General features: G+C 40.0%; 1 long non-coding RNA gene across 1 annotated transcript; it reads right to left on the bottom strand.

Annotated features, from left to right (window-relative positions):
• Positions 1-2,177: 2,177 nt before the first annotated feature.
• Positions 2,178-23,600, bottom strand: LOC108641553. The gene is made up of 3 exons (XR_001922080.1): positions 23,512-23,600; positions 10,910-11,095; positions 2,178-2,242 (listed from the first exon to the last, which is right to left on the bottom strand). It is a non-coding gene; the product is annotated as an uncharacterized LOC108641553 (long non-coding RNA).
• Between the last annotated feature and the right edge of the window lie 28 nt (positions 23,601-23,628).

The raw sequence follows: 23,628 nt of genomic DNA, 5'->3' as shown, positions 1-23,628 counted from the left end.
TAAGGTCTAACAGAGGGATCAAGTTGAAAACATGCATTAATTTGTCTTCCAATCTGATTAAATTGCCCACTATGGCTTTCTTACGCAGGTATATCCCCTTTGTACTGTATAATAATACATTTAATAGCAACAACCGATCAGTCACATAGAGAATTATCAAAAAGAATCCAGAGAAGGCAATAATAACATGGAAAACTGTTCTGACAACACTTACCACCTTCCACAGAGGTACGTGTTCGATAAGGAAAAAACATCACCAGGGAAAATGTTGCAAAATTAGATTTTGTACAGAAGGATGCTCCCTGCCCTAGGTATGTCTGACCTGCACCAAGAAAATACAGAAAAGAATGAAAAGTCTAGCAAAAGCTGTCTATTTATAAGGTATTTACAAGGTTTCAAGGTTGTTGAGGAAAACTGGGGAGGTAAGAGTTCACCACCAAGTCATTCTCAGCAAAATGAACACGCCCAGCAAGACCAAAGCTATTTTGTGTCATCTTTGAAAAAAAATATTTCTGTTAAGTGGAAATCAACGGAGAGAAATTCCAGTGCCTGCACTGGTATGTGTGTATTCCAACCTGCACAGGTCAGTCCTCCAAATGCTGACAATCCTCTTTTAAGGTATAGGTCCATGGCACAGATTCTCTTTATTAGCCCATGGTGAAAGGGCCCTGTCACCTTTCTTTGGTGCAGTACTGCCATGTGTTTTCCACTTGAGAACAATGTGATCGGGCTCCCTCACTGACAGGCTTTTTAAGCTTGTTCTGGAAGGCAAGTGCTCATCAAACTGACTTAGTTCCTGACATTCAGACAGCCCCTTTCACATTCTCTTAGGTCTGCCTTGTTGGCTAGGAAAGCTTGGTCTTTTAGTCCTATAATGATCCTGCTGAGCCTATGTTCCATATCAAAGACAGACTCTTTTGAGTTCCAATTTTGCCAGCATATCCCCTACATTGACTACAGCAGGTACAGCCTAAAGCCACCTTCGTGTGCTGTGTTCACACATCCTTTCCTATACCTCTTTTCCTTTTCCCTCTTCCCCCAAAACTTCGTTTAGCAGCTCTTCTATTAACAAACAAGCCAGATGCATTTCAGCAGATTTAATTTCTCTTATAAATAAAGGGCCAAACCTGAAGGCCAGTCTGCCATCCAGGACTGCAGTGTTGTGTTATTCATTGCAGAAAGCATCCAAGTGTTTCAGGAACAAATAAATGGGAATAAGCTCTCACCTAAATACTGCAAATAGTCTGGGCTTATGGATAACGTGCACATTTGTTTTTTCATAGATCCTTGTTTTATTACTATGGCTGTTCATTACAAGTAATCAAACAGCATTAAAAATGAACAACATCTGAACAGTTAATCTACAGAATATAAACAAATCTTGAGGCTGTAGGCTATGGAAGTGGGCCATTACATCTGCTGCAGATTTAGCTGGGGGTTTGTGTGCAAAAAAAGATTTTCCCGTTAATATTTACCCACACGGAGAAGATAAAGGTAGGATTTACAGAAACTTCCATTTCCTATGAGCATTATCCATTCTCTTAGCTGAAACAATAAGAGCATGGACATCATAAAAGTTATAGGGCAAATCACTAGTAACTCTATTTCCCAGATCCTTGACCTGAATGAAATTGCATTTGCAGTAAAAAGGGTTGAGTTACAAAAGGTGACCTCATCTAAAACCTGCTGAAATTACTGAAATGACTCCTCTGCTTCCCTGGGCTACCAATAATTGGTAGGTAGTGAAAAGTGTTGTTTACTTTTCAGGGCAGCAACTTGTGTTCTGTCTTATCCTGCACCCCAGGGCTGCTCCTGCTCCTGCTGCTTCCTGCAGCCCACAAAGCAAGGCCACGTGGGGTTGCTCCGACTTTCCCCACACTCATTCAACTCGTCAGTAAAATGACCTGCCTGTACATACCTTTATAGACAATAATAAATTACAAGGCATTTTTCTGTTCCTTTGATTATTATTTGTGAAACTGATGCATTCACAAATATAAAGCAGTTTGAAAAAAACTCAAAGTATTCTAACAAGTAGCTGACTATACAGAGACAATGCATTTTTCATTATTCTTAACTGAAAAAAAATGAAGCCTCCTACTACTTAAGTGGCTAGAAATATTTTACCTCTGCATTAGAATCCCAGTGAAAAACCTTTACAGCTTGAACACAGATCAAGTCTTGGCTTTGCCAGTAACTCTACTTTGGCTTCAAAGAAATTGTATATTCCTTGGTCACAAACCTACAAATTGATAAACATGAAAAGTGGTTAAATACTTGTACCAGACTGCACTCTGCCAAAACCACTCATTTCTTCATGCCACCATTGTTATTTTTTTTTGCCTAGATGAGTCATTTGTGTGACACCTTCTTCTCATTCAAAAGGGACAGTGAGTTTTCTGCAGACTGAAAAATACTGTTAGTCAGTCTGTAACCTCTCTTACAAAGAGGGAAGAAGCTGTAATTGTACTGTTTCCCTTCTAGGAGCAAAAAGATCCATGTGTGCCAGCTGAGAAAAAAAGGCCAACAACAAGGATTGTGCACAGACAGTGTTGCATAGGGTTTGTCAACTGAGCATGAAGTTTGTAAAAACTGTGAACAGCACACATTTGGAAGGCTGAGAAAGCAATAATCCCCAAACAGAAATTTTAAACCAAACTTTTTTCCTTCCAAATCTCTACCGATATTGTCTAGTTCAGGCAAAAGAAATAGATAACAAAACTACTAACAAAAAATGCCTTTTCCCCTCCTCTTTCACTCCCTTGACATTTCAAAATACTTAGGAAAGGACAATCCAGATCCATGTCACCAGCTTTTAAACAGCCACTGCAGCTAATAGATATGCTGGGGACGAACTCACCTCTAATCCAGATCACTACCACAGCTTTTAGGATCATTCTCCAAAGGAATGGAACACCTTACCATCATCATTAGGTAATTTTAGGTTAAGTCAGAAATAAAGTGGCTGTTAGAATTGCCAAGACAGCTTCTGAAACACAAATTTAGGTAGAGCATTTGCTGTTTGTTGAGAACATATGTTTGGAGAGAGCACTGGAGCTAAATCTTCAATTTTAGATTTACATACTTTTATACATTCAGACAAACAAACCATACATTTTCTTGGGAAAGGGGAAACTTGACACTAATCAGGCCAGAATCTTAGTTGGTAACTAAGGATACAGCTCAAACTTTGTATTATCAGTGTATACCAATAATTATGAAAAAAAAGCATGGATATCTAAAACAGAGTTGCACACTCTTGCAAAGTATGTTGGAGAGGCTGAGCAGAAAATAAATTATGTTAACTTAGTGCACAGGCCAACTCCAAAATGTTTTGTCTCCTACTGTGTGACTGATGATAAACACTGCTGGCTGATCATCTTTATTCTTGGGAAGCCTTATGTCTCTACACCTCTAGATTTAGTGATCCCCACTGAGTTTTATAACCCAGCCACATCTGTCAGTGATATTAATGTACAGGGTGAGGGAGACAAACCTTCCATCCCCATACAGCTTGTCAGTCATATTTGATACAGCAATTAAATGAGAATTACATGCAGGAACTACTCCTTGTTTCAACCAGGAGAGCCCAATTGCACTAGTCCTGGATCTTTTAGACATTTTGACTCCTCCTGCCATTTGTCATCCAGGAATGTTCAGTGCAATTGTGGGATCAAAGGTAAGCTGCAGCAAGGAGAATGCTCAAAGAGAAGAATCTAAATTGACTTGTTTTTTCTATTTTCCTTCCTTTCCTCCCCTATTCTCGCTTCTCTTCCAAATGAAGTTAAAAAGAAAATGGTCAGCAGCTCCACAACTTTAAAAAAAATTACATATCATGTTTCACTTTTGGGGGTTTGTTTGTTTAGGGTTTTTTTAAGAGTGGGTTTAATTAAAATAATTGAGTAGTGCTATGTACACATGTGCAAGGAGCATTTCATACACATGCCAAAATACTAAGCCCTATATTGCTTAGGTTTTTAAGTTCCTTCCCTGTGTTTGTGCTGAGAAGCAGTTCATCCGTCCTCAATTCACTAAAACTTTTCCAATTCCAATTGTTGTTCTCTTTTATTCCCGTACACAGAAAAACCAGCTACCTTTTGCCACCAGTTATCAACAGCCACAGTTTCCCCAGATGGGAAATTGAATTTCCTCATCTTCTGATTTAATATCAAGTCTAAACCCTGCTCCACTCCCATTTGTCAAGAAACGGTGGAAAATCCCTCACCAAAGAGCCACAAATCTCTTTGTGTTCTCAGAGCATTGGGAGATGGTACAGCACCCTGGTGCCAATATCCTCACTCCCTGTAGCCCTCAGGTCATTTGAATTTCTTTCCCTGATTTCTGGATGACTTCTATCCAAAAATCAGCGCTAAACCTCCCATAAACCTCATTTACACCTGCAGTGAAAGGTTTGCAGTAGCATATGTTTTCTTTCATCTAAAATCTTTCAACTGACTGTCTAGCCCCAAATATATTAGAAAACTGGAATGCCTCTTGTTTGTTCTGTCATTTTGGGTCATCATTTTTGTACTAATTTTTAAGACTTTGGCTGACTGTCACACAAAGCCTTATCTAGTTGTAAAAGACCTATTACCTTGCACAGCTTTTAGCTATTGGCCTTCTTTTTAACTTGCACCAGAATTAATTCTCCATCTAAGAGCAGACAGAAAAATTTCCACACTCCCACCCAAGAAATAAAATATCAAAGTAATTTCATTTCCTGATAGTCCAATTCTCCTTTTCTTTCTTTCTATTGGTACTAGTGTTCAGCTTTGTCATTTGCAAGACACTGGATTAAATGTCTGTGCTACAGTGTCTTCTCTCCTTTGCTTCTCAAGTAAAGAACAACTTATCACAAAACAACAGATTCAGTTCTAGATGCCAAGTTAAAACTGAGGGAATGTTTAGATCCAAGTCTTGCCATGGAAATGCATATGGTGTTACAGGGATTGACAAGGGAAGCTGCACCATTTTGGAAAAAAGCACTTCAAAGAATTGTCACTAGCATGTTAAATTTAAGTTACAGTCATGATTTGGTGTATTACTACTAAAATACTGTGATATGAAGATGATCACACTGAAATGCATTCAGTCATTTGAAATGTTTCTATTTATAATCATTAATTTCATGTTGTCAAGCAGAGATTTAAGCTAGTTTGACCTGTAATGACTATGTGACAAAATTTCAGTCTCTCATTTTCACATTTCAAAAACACCTCAGGGAAAGTTCTTTCCCAAAGAATATAATGCTGCAGTCCTGTATGTCAGGTATTCAGTTACATGGATAACCCTAAATTGTTTCTGAGAGAGAAATTTCTATAAACTGTTAAAACTCTTAAAAATCATAGCTCCTGTTGGACAAAATGCCATCAGTAACAGTTAAACAGAAGATGCCACGTTCACTTCTATGTAAGCATTTTTTGTATATAAAACCAGTATTTGCAACCCTTTAAAAATCCTTTGACAAGTTGCAAAGGATTTACAAAGGAAAAAAAATGACCACTTCAGATGCAAAAGAGGGTTGGTGAGAAATTACTTGGGGGAAAAGGCTGATGAATGGAATAAGAAACCTTGGGAGAGAGAGACTGCAACAGAAACAACCAGGGAAGATGAACATAAAAGTATTAGCTAAATAATTCCCTTCCACAAAAGACCTTTCAGAGCAAATCCACAGATAGAGGGAGATGAAGGCTGCCCAGAGGGAGATAAAATATTTCTTATCCTTTTTGATGAAATCAGACTCTCAGACGTTTTTCCATCTAAGAGTCTTTCTACTGTGATTAATCTGCACCTTCTCTGAGGAGGAAGTTAAAACAATCACACTTCTGTGGAAGATTTTCAAAAACCATCTGATGACTTAACAAATACCAATCCCAGTGAAAGGCAGTGTACACCACCACTTAGAAAAATCCCAGGAAATGGCTGATCTTGCCCTTTTGGGTCTGGGAGTTTGCTGCTTCCCCATGATTTGAGCAGCAGCTGGATTGATCCCTCTCAACTCCAGAAGGTTTTGCTACATCCAAGCATGTTCTGGTCTGATTGGCAGCAGTTTTCTAATTTACAGATAATCATAATTCTTCAGATAGGAGAAAAAATATCCAGTTCATGAAACACCCTGTGCACCACTCTACTTCACACAATCCACACAGTATTCCAGGAGGGATAAATCCCAGGCCCTTGAATATGGCCCCTCATGGGCAATGTGGGGCTCGTGAATGATGATCCTTGTCTATAAACTTGTGTGTCTTTTAAGTGTTCTTTAATACTGTTGTGACTGGTGACCCTGCTAAGTTGCTATTGCACCATGATTTAGTTAGGGGTGATTATTTCCACATAACCCTTATTATTCTAAATTAGATCAGCTTGCTCTGAATAATTCCTTCCTTTCAATTAGAATGTTAAATCATCCTTCTTCAAGGTTTTGCATACCATCAGCTAGGAAGGGTGGCATCGTGTGCTAAGCAGCAAGAGGCTTGTGCTAGCACACTTCTGCTGCTTGCATTGATGTTACCACCTGCTGCCCCCCAAAATAAAATTTACAGAGGCAGATGTGTCTGCGAACACACAGGTTTCAAGGTACAGGCAGAGTTGTCATAATCCTGACGAATAAATTGGTTTAGGACATTTAACTGAATGCATATTAAAAATGCCAGGATCAACAGGATACAGAAGCAATCAAATTTTGTGCTTTTAAAGGTTTGGGAGCTGTGTTCAACTTGGCTAAAGATGATGATGGTGATGATCACTCTGGGACTTCCAGTAAATGTATCTCCATGAATCAAGTGTCATGGAACATCACAGAATGTCAGCAATAGGAATAGGTACAATTTGTCACACAGAGTCACAGCAGATGAATGAGATAGTCAGTGGGCTGACTAAAGCTTTGGCAAGAGTGAGACTGAGGAGAAAGAACAGGAGTGGGAAGAGATGGAATCTCACTCTCACTGTTTATTTGCCCCTTCAAGTACCACCTCAGCACTAGGTTATACCTTGCTTTTTGAATAACAAGTTAAAAGTGAATCTAGTTCCAAAAGAATTAAAAATATTATTAAATTATTGAATAACCAAATGCCATGATCAACTAGAAAAAAAAATGTAGGATTTTCATTGTTAATAACAGAATTTCAGCCTAAGGCTGAAACAACAAAAAGCTCCCATAGGTAGATGCAATCACCAGAGACCAGAATTGTGGACAATTTTATGCACTGGGGTGGTATTATAGCAATATAAAACAGGAATATAAAAGCTACAGGAAGCTTTTATAGTTACCTACACTGTCAATAAGACAAATGTTATTTGCAGAAGCAGTAACTTCCTCAGTGTAATTCAAGGATAGAAGAGGTCAAGGAAGTGAGAAAAAGCTTTAAATTGTGTAAGAAATTCTGGGAATCTTAAATTACCTGAAGTGCAATGGAACAATCTGATCTTCAAACAGTGTCAGCATCAATAGGCATTTTTGGCACCATTCATTTTTCCCATTACAGAAATGTATTCAGAGACACTGTGGTCTTTGTTTTGTAAGAATGTGAGTGGTTTACAAAGTGAACACTATGAAATAAATCTAAGGAGCTTTCTCCTGAATGTAACAGAGGTAAGAAAAATAGAGCCATGAATCAAACCTTTGCCACTTCATATTTTACAGCTACTGTTATACTGCTCACCATGAACTTCTAGGTCATTTTATGTGGAAAGAAAAAGTTCCGAAAATATTCAGCCTATTAAGGACTCAGTGGCAGAGAACTCTGCTCTTTTCCAAGGAGGGTTTTCACCATGGCTCCATGCATGGTTCCAGCCCTTTATTGGGTAAATGAATGTTTAAAAAAAAAAAAACACAACAAAAAACCACAAATTTGCCTGGTTATACTTTCTATTTTCAAGCTGACAATGGTGTAATTAAATACAGTAATAATCAAATCCTTGAGGCAATATTCCTTCTTGCTCCAGCTTTTCAAACTATACTCACAGTTCTGAGAGACAGTGTTTAGTGTTCTAGGTTACTGTTAAGTCCATTGCATCAAAATATTAAGTGCCACAGCAACAAAAAATACAAATTTGATCCAGATCAGAAAATAGAGATGGTAAACATCATGTCTTGTCATTGACAACTGGTGGGACATGGAGGGGTGGAGGAACACGGGACAGAGGAGAGAGGGAACAGGAAAGGGTCACTGCACATGGAAGTACCTTTCTCAGCTATCACTGATTTTATATTACACAGCTGAACTTTGCCTGTGTTTAGGATGAAAGTGTCATTTTCTGATTTCTCTGTCTTCCATATCCTCAAGTTAATGACAGCCAAGCTATTTCAGTGCACAGCTGAAAAAGATTTTTAAAGTTATTGCTTTTGAAAAAAAAAAATAACCGCAACTTAAATAGTTTTGCCTGAATACATTTTCTACCTAAAATTACATTTGGAATAATTACATTTTAAACATAACTAAGAACTTTTAGAATTTCTTATTAAGCCCCAGCATTGTAAAGAATGAAAACCACTGGATGAGGAAAGTCACCAACTAAGGAATTGGTACTGAAGTTTTTTGATAGCTGTCAAAGTGAACTGTACTGAATTGATTCTGGAGACTTGACTTCCCTGCAAATCAGTTTACCATAGCAGTTATCATTCAGTGCAGGTCAGCTGTTCCCTGTAAACCAATTAAATATGAATGCTAAAGCCAAGTAAATTCAGTTATGAAAACATGGTTCCTTGCCCCTTGCTTTAAATCATACTCGTTTATACCAGTCCTCATTATTTATCCTTATCTTTTTGCCTTTCCCAAAAGTATCATTGAGGACCTTTTCTTATCATTTCCGTGCAAAAACAAAAAATGTATTTTCCAAAAGATTTTATTATTTTTTTTCTCATTCAGATGTAAAAAAAGTACCATGGCAATCAGACACTTGGTATTTAACATTTGATTAAATTAGAGACCCTCAAAGAACCATCTGTCAGATTTTGAGATTCATTTGAGAGGGGCATATCCATCTTTCCTTAGCTTTATAAAACTCTGCTAACTCCAGAAATTACCCACGAACTCCTACAGAAGGGCACTACAGAGGTTATAAATAATATAATTTTTTTCTTGCCATCTCTAAAGATCTCACAGAGCCCTGGACTGGAACTCTTTTCCATTTTAATATGGTTCAGTGGAAACATTGTTAGAGACACAAGCTGAAAGCCCGAAACACCCCAGGCAACCAGGTATCTAAGAAACATTCCAGGAGAAAGTGTTCCCTGTTTCACCTGCTCCTGCCCCACACCAGTTTCCCAGCTTAAACTACCTGCTGGTCTTCTCAAGTGTTCTTTGTGAGCCTGCAAAGAGCTCACTTTCTCTCTTAGCCACTGTTTTTTTAGTTATTTGCAGGAAAAATAGGTCTGAAGAGAACCTCACAGGTGTCATTTGTCAGCTCTGTTGTGTTCTTATTCAAGGCATGACTCATTTAGCTGAGGTACACAGCATAAATAAACAGCCTGTCAGACAGCAGCGCTGCCCTGGCTGGGTATCCCTTTCTGTCCTTTCTTCCTGCCACTTAAATCCCAAAAGTTTTGCTCTCTTGTGACCACAGCGCAGCTCTCAACCCTCTGGGAATGGAAAAGCCCTCAACATTTCCCAGAACAGTAGTCCTTTGGGACTCTGGCATAAATAAGTAGCTGAAGAGCAATTACTACTCCAGTGCCCTTTCCCAGACCTCCCTCAGGTTGTTCCCAGAGCGCAGGCTGAGCCTTCCCTGTCGCGGGGGCTGGCACAGGGCAGGGGCCACGAGAGGAAAAGGTGCCTGAACCTTGAATGAGCTCCTAAGAGCTTTAATGACAAGATAATTAAAACTGTAATATTGTTATGATAGACCAGGTAAATACCTCTGAAAGACAGAGAGTCCTCAATGTCGTCACAGGCTGAGCATAGTAAAAACATGTCAAAAACCTGCTCCAGTTAGTGGCATGTGGGAATTGCTTGATATCCTTTTTAGATAGATCCATTCCACACACTCCTTTTCCAAGTGCTGAATTTATATATATGCTTCAAAAAATTTGTAATATTTCATGCTTAAAATGTTTTCAATGAATTCTTTTGGCTGGGCCTAAACTCAAAGTTGCAACAAGAGCTGTCAAGTTGTTCTCTCTGTTGTGAGACAAGATAATTGGGCCCTGAAAACAGGCCCATGTTGTACATTGAGCTAAAGGAAATTCCTTCCCACCATTCATCTGTGAGATCTTATTAAACTGCTTAGTCTGGGACTACAGTAAATAGCTTTAAATTTTGAAGTCTATCATGTGGTAACCCCAAATACCATCATTTACTGATAAAACTGAGTTTTGTGGCAATACAATTTTCATCATACCGAATAAATGCATATTTAGTAGCTTAACTCAAATTATATTTATGCATGATTCAAAAAAAAAAACCTCCACCAAACAAACCCTTGAAAATAAATGGTAGGAGGACAAAATGAGCTTTTTTTTTTCATGTACACCCGGCCTGCCCTGGGAAAATAATTCTCTAGATTTCTTTTAGCAAACCCATGTAACTATGTGCCAAACTGGGATTTTACTTGGTCAACCAAGATTATGTAACTGGGACTTTTCACTGATTTCTTCGTGCCAAAAAGTGTAGCCTAAAGAATAGGGCTTGTTTCAAGGAGCTGTAGTAGCAGCTTTTCCCTAAATTAGCAAAGTTAATTCAGTCATCTTGTTTGTTATCCCAGAATAACGATGCACAAGTTTCCAGTGCTTTTCAAAACTCTGTCCAAGTTACCATCCTGTAATTGGGGGATCTGGAGAGACAAGAAGCCTTGACAGGCACTCAAGCTTAAAAACAACCTCACAGCATTTGCATTTCATGTGTCAGAAAGATTTGGCAATAACAGGCAATAATTGTTGGTACCAGGGGGACAACAGATTCCATTTTCCTACCGAGATCCAGTAATGCAGCTGGAGGTGACCAATGGATAGATGGGCACTGCCAGGTCCCAGCAACGAGGATTCTTACAAAGCAGAAGGGATGGGGATGGCCAGGCTTTTTGATCATCTGTGGCTGGCAGTAAATTCGACAGGAATTCAGGGAGTCTGGCAATTACGATCAGCAACGCTTCAGTCACGCTGGGAAACGAGAGAAAAGGACAAGAGTTTCTGTGCATTTGTCAACCTCAACACTTGTATGGGTGAAGATGCCATTTCTAACAGGAAACTGGAAAAACTTGCTTTTTACGTGTGAAATCTTTTTATTCCTTCGGTAACTTTCCTTTTAAACTTCAAATTATTATTTTAACTAAGAAAAGGCAGCTCAGAATAAATTTTAGAGCAGACATCTACATAACATTTGTCTCTAGAGATAATTACTCCCACTTTGCCACCAGCAGCAACTTAATGAAAACAGCAAGTTTGGCAATACCCCACAGGCATCACACAGGCACAGAAGATGTCACCCATCCTGGGAGTCCCAGTAATAGTCAAATCCTTGAGGCAATATTCCCTCTTCCTCTAACTTTTCAAACTTTGGAAAACAGCTGACAAAAATAAATCAATAATAGTGATTTTTGCAGGCATTGCTCGGTTTGTTTTTAGTTGAAATTATTTCCCCAGAAAACAGCACTTGCTTGTATGATCCCAATAGCAACTGGCTGATAGAACTACTTCTAATTCCTATCCTGTTCTCCCCTGGAAGATTTCTTTTCCACAGTGCCCTCACATTTTTACGGGTGCATCTTATCTTAACTTGTTCCCCTTAAAACTGGTTATAGTCAGACATATATAATGTATGACAACAGAAGAGATACAAGAGGCTGTGTTTAAATTATTAACCAGGGAAGGGCAGCCCTTGCTTTTGGTCTGCTTAATAACTCTGCTGCAAACAACAACCCTCTCAGCATCATGTTTGCATAACCACAGTCAGAGTTTCTAATTTACCCCCAGTTCACTGAGTCAAATAAGTTCTGAACTATTAGGCTGGAGTTAAGTCATTTATCTTTCAGATTTATCCCCAAAAGAAACACCTCTCTAGCAACACACTTAATACTTGTACTGGCAACCAGGGTTCTTCCTAGGCCTGACATGGCACAGGACTTCCTATAAAGTCAGGTTCACTTCTCAGAAGTGTTTCTCTAGAATGGCTCCAAGTAACTCCCTGCCTGACTCATGTCCTTCTGCAGCTCTGCACAGTGACAGGTTACAGAGCCCTCTCGAAGTTGTTGGTGAGATCACCCTGAGCTAACTCATGGTGGTGTAGAAAGGCTGCTGAGCTCTGTTACCTGCCCTCTGGGACACCAGCTAGTGACAACTGTTCCCAGGTGGAATTGTGTCCATCCATGCTTGTGCCAGCATTTATTTCCCATCCTGTACATGGACAGGGCACTGCTTGTGTTTTAATACTCCAGGTCAGTGAACCTGGGAGAGAGGACAGCAGATCAAACACTGTTTGCTGCCACAGAACTGTGATAAACTGGGAACTGCCGACTTCTGGAGTGATTCTCACCTCTTCAGCAAGCTCATTGCTTTCAGGAAACACTCCTTTTCCCTGAAAAATGCTTTTCATTTAACACTAAGCTCCATTAATTTTGAACCAGGTGCCATCCTCCTTACTGCTGAGTTGAAGAACTACTGCTTTTATTTCTGTCTGAGAATTTGTAGCTGCTGACAGATTCTTTTATTGGGAGTCTTCCTCAGATATTTCTCAAAATTTCAGCCACAAGAAGGCACAATCCTTTCTGATCTGTTACAAGAATATATTCCCATGACAATCTAGTGTCTCTTTCTTAAAATAAGAGACAAAGTAATAAGGCTATCCTGCCTTACAGTTACAGCCACCTCTGTGTACTTGAAGTCACCCAAAAAGCATTAAGAAATATTTTAAATTGCTGGAAAAACTCCTAGATTTTTGCAAAAAGTTTCTCGTTACTGAGCATTACTACAGAAGTCTGTCTCCAAACAACCCTCTGGCAGCAGCAGCTTTGTGCTGTCACCCACATTGAAACCAGCCTGTGTAACAGAGTGATTCCTCTCCGATAGGCACACCAAGGGATTATCCTGGCATTTGACAGCTGCTTAATCTGCAGGAGCAGGTGTCATTTTCTTCCATGAAGGATTGAGAAAAACTGATTGGCAGTAAACTGTGAAAACATTCCACCCTTTCAGTTCTTAGAGAAAAATGCATCAATGCTTTTGCTTTGCCCTGTTTGATACAACCCAGGACTTCCTTGGCTCAGGGACTGCACAACAGCACCAGGATCCAGGCAGCAACACTCCCTGGGGAAGACATTCCTTTTCCAGCTGAGAAAGCCTTCATTACCCAGATGTCACCTTCTCTTGAACCCATAGTGGCTTTTATAGACATGACTTAGAGGCATCTACCACAAACATCTGATACACAAAATACAAAATAAAAAGTCATGTGGACCTGGACATTTCTAAAATGTGAAAATTCTGAGATTCAGCCCTTCCCTACTAATCACTTCAGTCCTTTGAGCGTATTTCTTCTTTAGACTTCAGTCCATCTTGTCTAATCAGTAAGGCAGGGATTCACCCTTACTCTTACTTCCAGCTACAAGTTTCCAAAAAACACAGTTCTTCCACACAGGTTATAACACATCCCTGCTTTGTCTCTTGACAGCAATTGTGGGAAAAAAATATTGGAGAAAGTCCAAGATTCCCTCAAAGACAGGCTCCTATCTGGTCAGATACCACTTTAAAATTAGTTTCAAGATGTTGAATGGCATTTTCATCCTCAGAAAAGACCCTTGAGGTCAAGTCCAACCACTAAACCAGCACCACCAAGCTCACCATTAAACCACGTCCCTAGGTGCCACACCTACCCATCCTCTAAATACCTCCAGGGATGCCACCACTTAGAGCTTAGAATTATATCTTACTGATTGGCTGTTCAATACAGCCCACCTGCTATTTAGGGTTCAACATAAGGACACAAGCTGCCTTTGGAAAAATTTCATTGTTTCTGTGGTTTGGTTGTTTGGGGTTTTTTTAAATTTTTTTCTGCTCCATTTTTCTATTTCAGTTGTATCTTCTCACAAAATCAAAAGGAAAAGATTCAACTCTCCTTTAGTCTCCCTCTGACTCCCCTGCACAAAGCCCAGAGATTTTAGTCTAAAGTGCAGCAGCTATCAGGAGACATCTGTCTCCCAGATAGGGAACAAAATAGTTATTCCTGAGGTGGCAGTAGTAGCAAGGAAGTGACTGAGTGACAGTTCCAGCAGGAAAACTGCTCCCCAGGCTTCAGAGAAAAGTGGAGATCCGTCAGATCCCTGTGAGGCAAATTCACTTCCAACTCAAAGATGATGCTCAAAGCTGAGCAGATACATGGAAGCAAAAATGTCAGGCAAAGACCAGAAAAAGGATCCTTTGTGCCACCCCCACAGGAGTCTTGTGTCCCATCTCCAGCTAAGTTCAGCCCCAGTGTGCCAGAGGAAGGCAGGAAAATGGATTCTGTGCCACTCACAGCCGAGGAATGAAGCATTCCCAGCCATGACAGGAAAGCCATCACAGGGGGTTATCTTAATGCAGACCCACAGTGACTGAAGAGAAAAGCAGGCAGGGAAAGCAGCTCCAATTACCAGTGGTAATCACAATTTTAAATTGCTGAACATAAGAGCTTGACTCAAATCACAAATTCCAGTTGCCTTTTGCATCTGCACTCTATAGCAATTTTCTGTTTCCAATTTTCTCAGAAACCATTAGAATTTGCAAGTAAAATAGGAGCATAAACACTGTATTGAAACCAGTACTACTGTTCCCAAAACAAGAGAAGCTTTAAATACAGCCGTGTTAAAGTAGCAGTCATGGAACTTGATGTTTATTTACTGCATGATCAGGTGATACTTTGTTTAAAAAGTGCAGGTTTTGTGACAGTTCCCATTGAAATTAAACTAATATAGGATTTAATATTTATGACTTTAACCAGCATTACCTCATGACTCTTCTGCATCATTCCTCGTGGGCGTCACAAGAACGCACTAGTCCCTCAAGGTATCATTTCCTGTTTTCCCAAACTAAGTTGCAACCACTTTGTTAATGGCTGAGCCCATCACAAAGGAGGATTTGTCTCGTGCCCTGCCTGATCCAAGCACAGTGCAGTTTCCTGGTGTTCCTCTGCACACCAGCTTACAAGTGTCACCCTCAGAGCCGCTGCCTCTTCCTGTGCCCTATCCAGGAGACATGATCCCCTAGCAACCTGCTCTTTAAACTTCCTTCCTTGCTCTTGCTTCCAAATGAGCACAGGCTCATTTAGTGCACTCACCCCCAGCCTTCAGCAGCTACAAGGTCACCCAAATTATCTTCTTTTCCTCTACTGAGGGCTGAGGAAATTCAGTTACCTCAGATTTGCCTTCAGCCATGAACACATGCAGTTACCACACTTCCTCTGCTCCCTCATTTATGGCCAGAGTACAAAGTCTTTGCCTTAAAGAAAACATCTCAAAGATGTCTTACATTGTAAAAAAATGGTTTATATATTTTTAAACTTTCAATACTTTAAAACAGAACCACTACCCATACTCCAGTTATAACCTATATATAACTTATATACTCTGCTTGCATATAGACTAGGGATTCCACTGAAGTCTTGGGAAAACTAACAGAGAAACAACTGTCCAAATATGCATTATATTTCACTTGAAAGTACTTTTTTTTCCTGTTTTTTACTAGAATGAATTTCCTCATATAATTATTTTCAAGAAAGTCAATGATGTTTCTTTCCTGCTGATGATCTTTATTTTTCTTTATAGCAAGAAAATGTTAAATATTCACACTTCTGTGATTCCAGAAACTGCTCTGTCTTTGCAGTCTGTGCAAAGAAACTCACCCTCTACTCTTTTTAAAAGAATGTGCTGTTTGTAAAGCAGAACTAGTTCACAGGCCTCAAAAACCTTTCCACAGGTTGATAGGTCGTGACAGTCACACCATGTGATGCCAATTAGTTCCTTGGCTTCAGCAAAGAGTACAACTACATGTATCACACCAGCCTCTGGCCAGACTGCTCCAAATAGGCTGGATGCCCATTCCTGGACAGCTCTGGAAACTCAAGGCTTGGGTAAAATTCTTCCATTTTCATCTGCTGGGCTACATCGGTGTTTTCACTGGCGCTGGCTGTCTGAGTTTATTTATTGGTACACTTGTCTCTGCACTGCTGGGCAGCAATTGCAAATCTAATTACTGCCAAAGTGCCTCCTGGGGCTTGTGCACAGGTGTTTTGCTTAATATTAAATCTAAATAAAAAACTCACTAGCGGGGACCTGTTAATAACAATCTGTGACATGAATGCTCTTGAGGAGAAAAGGCACAGCTTTCAACCCCCTCTCCCCTCCAGCCCTTTAATATTTAATTCTTCAGGCAGTACCAGTGTGCAAATCAGCAATCATCACACCATTTCCAGGTAACAGTTTTCCTAGTTGCCAAGTGAGTGTATTCAAGTGGGGCTTTCCCTCTCCAGCACTGCTGGCAACAAAACCCTAATTGATTTGTGAGGCTTTATCTCAACGGGACAGCTTTGTTCATTTGCTTCGTGTTCTCAGTAACATCTATATAGTGGCACAGATGCAACTGTCAAGGCTAATAAATAATTCCATCCAAAAGACACGAGAAGGAATTGAAAGTAAGCCAAAATGCCTCAAAAAGCAATTTAAAATGTGCTTGCTACTCTACAAGGCACACCTTCTCTTCAGTAAATACATAAACACACAAATACAACAGAAGATGCCCTTGTAAGCATATTTTAGTGCTTCTCAGTAACCCCAACAGCATAAAAGCCTTGTAGTCTTGAAACAAATTTAAAACAAGTGCTGTGTTTTTCAGAGCTTGACTCCAAAACTGTGATGCAAAGAGCACAGCTGTGACCAATACACAGCAAAATATTGTAGAAGATGTTGACACTCACTGTTCTTCATCCTGTGCTTCAAGATTTGATATTAAATCTCTGTGCAGGTTAGAGGAGTGTTAAATGAATGATTAGCTCATTTGTTGTCAGCTGGGCTTCTCTAGTTCTCACAGGATTTATGTTACCTGATCAAAAAGTTATGCTGAGAGAGTTATTTAATTAGATTCTCAAGCTTTTGACATTTCAGGGGAATAGGAGTGTAGAAGACAGGACAAGAATAAAAATATACCACAGTTTCTTTTGCTAACTTCAAAGAGGTTTTTGCTTAAATTTTACTTTCTTCAGAGTCTTGGATGTCTTTTACTTATGTTAAATCAGCCAGTGCCAGTCCCCTTCTGGCCCCTGATTGCTTTGCACTGCTGGTGCTGCTCAGAGGAACAGGGATAACCCTCCAAACAGCCTCCTGTTGTTGTTGCCTTCTACAAGGTAATGAAAAGAAATGCCAAGAGCAGGATTTGTCCCTTTTTCAGTCTGACATGGAAGAAAGGCAAATCTCAAGCTATTTGGCCAGTGGGCACCCATTTTCCAAAGGCTTCTGACTAAGAGACTTAATCAAAATAATTCAAAATCAAAATCAAACTCACTCAATCAAAATCTAAGGTTCACAAGCATTCTTGTTTCATGAAACAGGTCTTTAATTTTTCCTTGAAATGAAATCAAACTTGACCAATAATTAGCTAAGAGGGCAATTTCATTTTCTAACCAGTGAGCAGGCGGGAGAGGGATTTACTTCAGTCTGTAGATGAATTTATTATCAAGAAAAGAGAGTGTCCCTTCTTTCATGGAATGAGCTTCTCCTGAAATAAGTAGCAAACCAAATCCTTCCAATGTTTTTGTTCTAGAACAATATTGAAAAGCGAAAATCAGGGGGAGGAAACTTTAACTGTGCCATGTCATGGCTTAGATATGACTCATGATAATCTCAGAAGGTAAAAAAAAAAAGATTCATTTAAAAAAGAGAAAAAGGGCAAAACAAGATACTGAGAACTTCCTGTAAATACCAGTGGTGCTTAACAGTTTATTTTTAGTGATAGGCTACAGCTGGTTTAGCTGGGTTTTTTTTAAATAATGAATCAACAAAACAATGAGTAGGACTAAGAGTACAGATTAGAATAGCAATTATAGGAGTAAGTATGTTTTCCATGACTATAAAAGCTGCAGAAATGCCTTATTTAAGCTCTTGCTGATTAATTATCAAATAGGTCATTGCTACGTTTGTCCTAATTCAGCAGTGTCAGTCACATTTGTACTGTTATTGCACCAGAGCTATTTCTACTTCATTACTGTGGCTAGAAAAATGAGTGGGTTAAAATTATAGTAGAACCAGAGAAAAATCTGGTATAATACTTTCTTCCTCAGGGAGGAGGGGGATGTGACTTCTCTGAAATAGTCTTTGCCCACCACAGGTTACTGAGAACCTGATGCTTTGCTGTTCCCTAACAAAACAGGGAGCTCAGGGATCTGCACCGGGGTCTGCAGAGCTTGCACCTGAGGAGAAGGGATGAAGGGCTGGGGACTCAAAGAAAGGACTACAATTTCTTCTTGTCATCTTTTTCAGCCCTTCCCACCTGAATGAGAAGCTGAAATGCTGTGTGGTACTGAAGACAAGAAGGCAGAACTGGGAAAATTCAAACCAGGCAACTGGCAGCAAGATTTGGAACATATTGGAAGAAGATACAGTGATTAGCCTGAAAGTGTAAGAACTGGCAGCACAAACCCATTGAGAAGATCAAGAGGTTTTCCAGGAAAACAGGAAAAGTCAACAAATTTCTAATTCCAACTGGGGCAGGAGGTAATGGGTATTCAGGTTTTCTTAATGTTTAAAATCCCAACATTTTTAAAAAGTTATAACCAAACTTGTTCTAAATCCTTTTCTAGGGGAGATTAGAAATCAATTCAGTGTCCCACCTAAAAAAGAATAAGAATAACTGCTGACAAACACAGGTGCTTATTTGAAATGACTCCATGGCCTTGTTTGAGAAGGACATCCCCTTCTCTGCCCAGTGATGGCATTCCCAGAAGAATGAAGGGACTTCATGCAGGTCTGAGGAAACAGGACTGGACAAGGTAAGTCAAAAGCACAACAGTGGACATGGAAGGAGCCCTTCCATGTGGAGATTTAGTTCATTCTGACAAATTATTCCATCAGATATTTCAACGTTAAGGTTTTACTTCAGTGCAACTGAGGTGGGTTTGGCAAGTCAAAAACTTGGAGAATTCTTCCACTGACCTGCAGAAGAAAGCCAAAGTGAATCCTTTTCCTATCCCTGGATAGCTGAACTCCTGGCCTACTCCAAACCATTTGTTTTTAACTTTAGAGGATTCCTGGTCCAAACCAATTCATGATTAAAAACCAAGTTAATTTGATGTGGGCTACTTCTCCCTGGTAATTACAGAACTTCTCCCCACCTAGCATCCTTATCTTTGGACCAACTGCAGAGTGAAAGGTAGCCTGAATTTCCCATATCCTTCCCAGGGAGCTCTGAAGCACATAATGTTTTGGTTCTGCTTTTAAAATCCTGTTTCTTTGTACTTTTATGAATTTACAATGCAGGTAACTATCAAAATATGAAAGATACTCTATCTTCTTTACCACAACCAAATACATCAACAGAGTGAAACATTAGCAACTCATTGAAGTATTTCAGGGAATAGCTTGTCCAGCAATGATTTTTATGCATTTTATAGCCACTTAGCTATTTCATAATAAATTTTAAATATAGAATCTGATAGATAGCTCTCACAGAGACCTTAAAGAGTCAGTCTTCACTTACAAATCAGAAATACTGTTCAGCTTGTATAAAAATGTAACAAAAGAAAATCTCTCATACCAAAAGCCTGAAGAACCAGATACTTTATCCATTAAATGGAAAGCACAGCCTTCATTTATTCCAGCAAATATTCATCTTCTGCCAGAAAGGACCTTTCAAGAGGTACTCACCTAATAAAACAGTAAATCCAGCTTACCTAATATGGAGGCAGGTATAGAGGCAATAGCCAGCATTTTTTGAAAGGCATAAGAATTCTAAACCAGTAGTAGCCACTACACTTGATGTAAGGGAGCTTCAGCCTTCATGCCTGAAGCAAATTGGCAAGCACACCCCGGCACAGAGCAGGCAGAATACAAACTCCACCACAGTTTGTCTGGTTAGTTTTCTACTTCTCCAGTTAGCAGCTCAGAAACCTGGTTTTTAATAACTCACTGTCTGCATTTTATTTTGGTTGGTGGGATAAATGAGACAAGCTATTTGAGATCTGTGGTTGCTGACATCACAAGCAATTCAGCCATTCTGGATTCCTTGTTTGTTAAGATCAAGCTGCCAAATGCAAGGAGGTGGAGAAAACGGCAGATTTTGGGGAGGGGGCCAGGGATGTGTATATGTGATTCTAGGAAGACTAGTCTATGTCAAGAGACATTCTGCAGATTAGCTACCTACACTCAGTCTCCTTGTGCTCCTCTGCACCACTGAAGGATTACTTTTCTGTGCCCTGTGGCACCACCAGCTGTGCACGTTATTCTTGACATGTATTTCTGCAGCCTGATCTTAAAGGCTTCAGAGCCTGACAGATTTCAGTCTTTGCAATCCATGCCAACATTTCCGTATCTTTACCTTAGGAAAGTTCTCTGCATTTTCCTCAGTTTAAGGCTGTTCTTTCTTGCTTTACCAACAGCAGTCAGGCAGAACAAGCCATTCCCTTCCACACTGCAAATGCCTGTAACCAGGTTCAAAGGATGGATCCTCTCAATCCTCTCTTCAGGCCAAAGAACATTAATTTGCTTCACCTTTTCACAGAGGTCATGTTTTCACACTTTCAACAACTCTCTTTTCCTCTCTACACAGTCCTCAATTGGTGCACAGCATTCTTGGATTTTGGTACCCAGATGGTCTGGGATTTGGTACCTGATCCTCTAGGACAAGCCCTTATAATGCTGAACAACTCACTCCTCTCCCACCCAGGCTACAGATCTCATGCACATCCCCAAAAAGAATTTTTCTTTTGCCAGTCTTCCCCTGGGACTGCCATCCTTTCCTGTACCTTTCCTGAGCCAGCTCTCCCCATGCCATCACTATTCCTGAGCTCTGTGCTTCGCATTTGTACCCCTTGATGAACTTTTATGCTTTTCAGATGACACTTCCAGTTTGACAAGATCATTTCAAATCCTGAGCTTTTTGTTCTCCACCATACTCCCACTCCATTTAGTGTCCTCTGAGGATTTAAACAGGCCATTCTCCAGTTCTTTGTCCGAATCATTAACAAAAACACTGACTAGTTTTCACCTCTGTGCTGTCTCCATCCATGCCATGGGCCTTTAGACAGAAACAGCAGCAGCTCTCTGCAGGCTTCCAGAAGAAGCATCAGGGTGCCATACATATGCATAAACAAAGGATAACTGAATGTTGACAACTATCATTATCTATTATATTCTACTTCTAGAAAAATCAGACATGTCTGATACCCAGGAAAATACACATTCAAATCCACCCTGCTATGCATAATTGGATAGGGAATTTGGAATTTAAATTAAGGCTTTGTTTTGTACATTATAAGTCAACAGCACTGAGATTTCAGCTCCTCCAGAACTAAACCAACATTGCATTATTAGCATTTCTCTCTCTATTGTTTTATGGTTTCACCTTCTGCTAATTCTTTTTATTCCATTTACTGAGCTGCTGTCTTATTGTATGACTCCCTACCTCAAAAAATTCATCACTGATACAACGCAGTTACAGTAATAATTGCTGAAAGATAAACACAACAATTTATGTAAACTACCTTCCCACTGACAATGAAGCCCATTGTTTAAGGGTAAGAAAAGCATCTCCTGGAGATGCTTCTCATCTCAGAGAAAATGTACTTTTTTATTTCACCTAAGAGCAATTTGTCAAGAACCTGTTTATTCCTCTAAACCTCTCTCAAGGTTACCTCACAGATGTTCAGAAATGAATTGAAAAAACCAGTGACAAAGCAGAGAAAATTTTGGCTCCTCAAAGCGGTTTTTTAAGTTGCAGTTAACTCCTGCAAGCTCTGTGCACAGCCAGAAACAGGCACAGGCATGGTCCAGAATAACTTAAGCACTTGCAGTACTCCCAGAGTATTTTGACTGAGTTGTATTCAGCCTTGACTGGGAACAAGGAATTGCCTAGAACAGACAGATCAACCAACCAGACTGAAACTCCCCTTTGTGGCTAAGCAGGGAATCATAAATGAGGCAAAGGAGCTGCTGCTGGAGAGACCCCCCAGGCAGCCCTACAGCCAAGTGACTCACAGGCTGACACTGCAGGGTGTGCAAGGAGGGAGGCAACTCTGAGAGTTTCTCAGGAGGAAAACCAAAGCAACTCTGTATGGAACACCATTTTATTGGGAGAGGAAAAGGTGGGGAGCAGGGCAAAACTGCAGTGGGGAAAATCAGCTTTAAGCTTTCTACCACAGATGCCTAACATGTACCATAGCAATCTATGAGATTACAGAGGGAAAACATCTGAAAGCAAAGTAGCAAAGCTCTGATCTGACCCAGAAAAAGTCAGTAATGATGAAGGAATGACAACCTCCAGCTGACTGGGTACTGGTGTGATTCCTTTCCTTTTGTCAGCTGCAGAATAACAACTTCAGTTTAAAAGACTTCTCCCCCCTCCTCGTAGATTTGAAGAGCAGCAACTAAATTGAAGCAATTTGCCTTGAATATTTTTTTCCTCTAAATATGATTTGGCTGCTAGTCTGTACAACTGAGTCACTGTCAGTGTAGGTCAATGGTGTAGAGGCTGACTCACAGGGAGTCAGAAGAAACAGCCAGTCCCAGGCAGTTTCTGTTTGAGACGAATGTTTGGTAAGATCTCACCTTTTATCTGCCACCTAAATATCATCTTACAAGTAATGCTAACTGTTATTCAAATGCCTTTCTTGTATATCAAAAATACGGTCTCTAACTATTAGGAAACTGTTTCAAATAAACATTTTAAAATGTTAAAAATACAGAAGTAGGTTGGTGCTGATCTGCTGTTTCAGCTACTAAATACCTGTCAGTCATTTAACAAGGCTACACAACAAACCTTTTTTCTCCACCCTCCACAAATCAACTTTCACAGCTAGTGCAACAGGAAAACTTCCTTGGGATGTAGCCCAAACAAGCAAAATGTCTGTAAAACTAGTCCTGTAATCCGGGCTCGCTCTCATTTGAGCTGTTCAGACATTGACAGACTGCTAAGAACAACTAAGAATTCTAAAACAGGACCAAATTTTTTCATAACAGTCAGCACATCTGCCTGTTGTTAGTTCTCTCCTAATAACTCTTCCTGCCCCATGTTTATTGCCCCTAAATCGTGTGTCATAATAAGAAACACAACTCTAAGGCAAGTAAATGCAAAAAACTTCGAGTCAAAGGGAAGCCAAAGTTTTTGATGGCTGGCAAGTCAGGAAGCCCCAGAAGTCCAAGCTCAGCTTTACAGCTGCTTTTTATATTCTCCAGGCTGTACTACATGGAGGTAGATTCCCCCTGCACCTCTGGGCACACAGAGCACAGAACAGTTTCATTTTTGCATTACTTTTCCTCCTTTCCTTTTTTCTCCCTCCACCTAATCACAATCCTCAGTGTAATCACTCAGCACTTTGTTCTCATCAGCTCGAGGTGCTGTACCTTTCAGAGGTAAAGACAAGCTTCACTCCTCTCACACTCAGCACGATGCTCTTCTGCTGTTCCTTCTTCCTGCCTTAAGCAGGGAGCTGTCTGAGAGGAGAAAAGGTGGTTACAATA

The sequence above is a fragment of the Manacus vitellinus genome, unplaced genomic scaffold (genome assembly GCF_001715985.3).
Source record: "Manacus vitellinus isolate BGI_N305 unplaced genomic scaffold, ASM171598v3 scaffold_69_pilon, whole genome shotgun sequence".
In the NCBI taxonomy this organism is placed as follows: Eukaryota; Metazoa; Chordata; class Aves; order Passeriformes; family Pipridae; genus Manacus; species Manacus vitellinus.
Note: the sequence above shows the minus strand (reverse complement) of the source record. Positions and strands in the feature narration are given on the sequence as shown.